Below are 2,414 nucleotides of genomic sequence, written 5' to 3'. Positions count from 1 at the left end.
AGATTTGGTAATAGATATCAAGAAAGATACGTTTAGAACGCAACGGCTTATGTTTTATGCTTTTGGTCATGTTTGGTGGCTAGAATAATCGTTAAAATAGATTCTTTAAGTATACATTTTAACAATAAAATCCTATAATAGATGTGACGGGCTATCGAGCTACGATTATGACGAACCAAGGAGCTCGACAAATATTGATGGGCTAGTCTCCTGGAGCTTACTTTCAGATATAAGGAATAGCGGCTTTTGTGAGTTGCAATTACTTTTGCGTATTATTTATAAACGTTATTTTCATATATTATGAATATTATAATTTTATACATCGCATTTATATGATTCGATGATTTGAATGATTGTTTTTGAATTGAGACTCTAGTATGCGATCCGAAGAAACTAGCTACCTAATGGGTGTCAATAGGTTGTGTGATCACCAATATTGAGTCAGTCTAGTGTGTCTGACTATGAGATATGATTTGATATATATATATATATATATATATATATATATATGTATATATATATATATATGTATATGTATGTATGGAATGATTATGAATACGAATTTCGAAGTTGGATATATGAATGCGATATGAGCGTGAACTCGGCTAAAGTAACCTGAGCCCCGTATCTAGTGGGTTGGACCCACACTTTGGGATTAAGTGATTGGTTGCGGATGACGTGGTTGAGTCAGAATAGCTCCCGGGTCGGACCATTTGGATCAGTTTGATTTGAATATTCGTAAGTTGTGTTAAGCTTTAGGCTTTTAGTTTCGAACAGATCAAATGCTGGATTATATGTATTTTTGTACTAAAGCCTTATTTGATACGAGATGTTATGTTTTTATAATACCGTTAGTAATTTGCAAACTCACTCAGTATTTTCCTAATTACTGACCCCTCACTTTTGATGTCTTTCAGGTGACCCCAATCGAATCAGACAGACCATCTCTTTTGTGCCAAAAGTCTTCTGGACTTGCACAAAGTACGAGTCTCTATTAGTGCTGCAATAGTATACGGTGATTAATAAACGACCTAGTATAGGAAGGTCTTTTCATATAGTGTATGTGCCTTAAGTTAGGCTACAATGTTTTCGATTATGACCTCTATGTACAAGTCGACAAGTGGGCTAGTACTTACGTGATACGGAAGTGAGACGTCCTTGTGTATTATGTCGACTAATTGGTATATATATATATATATATATATATATATATATATATATATATATGATGTTACTTCCGTTTATATATTTATATTTTATGTGATGAATTGTTAAACATTTATAGTGATTTTAGGCTTACTACGGGTTCCGGAGCTACCACTCCTGTTCCCTAGCGCCGGTCTCGGCTCAATACATTGGGTCGTGACAGGTGTTGTGGAGGTCAGCTAGGGTTTGATATAAACTTAGAATTTTCACAGAAATAAGAAAAGAAAGGAATGTTTGCAAACATGTCTTATTTATAGACCTGTTGCCCGCAGAAACAGGTGTTCGATCGCACACTAGGTGTGCGTTCGCACACCTCCTGAGCCGAGTGTGCGTTGGCACACAAAGTGTGTTCGTTCGTACATTATTCAACAGGCCTAATAGGCTTTACCCAAAAGCCCAAGCCTAGGAAAAAGATCCCAAAAAAGATTCTGACGAATCGACAGCGAGAAATACGAGTCCGAAAATAATTTAAAACACAACCGAAAACACGGTATATTACAGTTACGAAACAAATCCAAACGTTTGAAACGTTACGAAACAAATCCAAACATTTAAAACGTTACGAAACTAATCCAAACGTTTAAAACGTTACGAAACAAATCCAAACGTTTAAAACGTTACTAAACAAATACAAACGTTTAAAATGTTACAAAACAAAACCAAACGTTTCACCTTTTTAGTGATTTAAGCCAAACTTTTAAATCGTTCGAAACAAATCCTAACGTTTCACCTTTTTTAACGATTTAAGCCAAACGTTTAAAATGTTACGAAACAAATCCAAACGTTTAAAACGTTAGGAAAAAAATCCAAACGTTTAAAACATTACTAAACAAATCCAAACGTTTAAAACGTTACGAAAAAAATCGAAACATTTCAACTTTTTAGCGATTTAAGCCAAACGTTTAAAACTTACGTAGCAAATAAAAACGTTTAAAACATTACGAAACAAATCCTAACGTTTCACTTTTTTATCTATTGAAGCAGAACGTTTAAAACGTTACAAAACAAATCCAGACGTTTAAAATATTACAAAACAAATCCTAACGTTTAAAACGTTATGAAACAAATCCTAACGTTTCACCTTTTTAGCGAATTAAGACAAACGTTTAAAACGTTACGAAACAAATCCAAACGTTGAAAAACGTTACGAAACAAATTTGAATTTTTAAAACGTTACTAAACAAATCCAAACGTTTAAAATGTTCCGA

Source organism: Mercurialis annua, linkage group LG7 (assembly GCF_937616625.2).
Source record: "Mercurialis annua linkage group LG7, ddMerAnnu1.2, whole genome shotgun sequence".
Taxonomy (NCBI): domain Eukaryota; kingdom Viridiplantae; phylum Streptophyta; class Magnoliopsida; order Malpighiales; family Euphorbiaceae; genus Mercurialis; species Mercurialis annua.
This window is presented reverse-complemented; position numbering follows the sequence as displayed.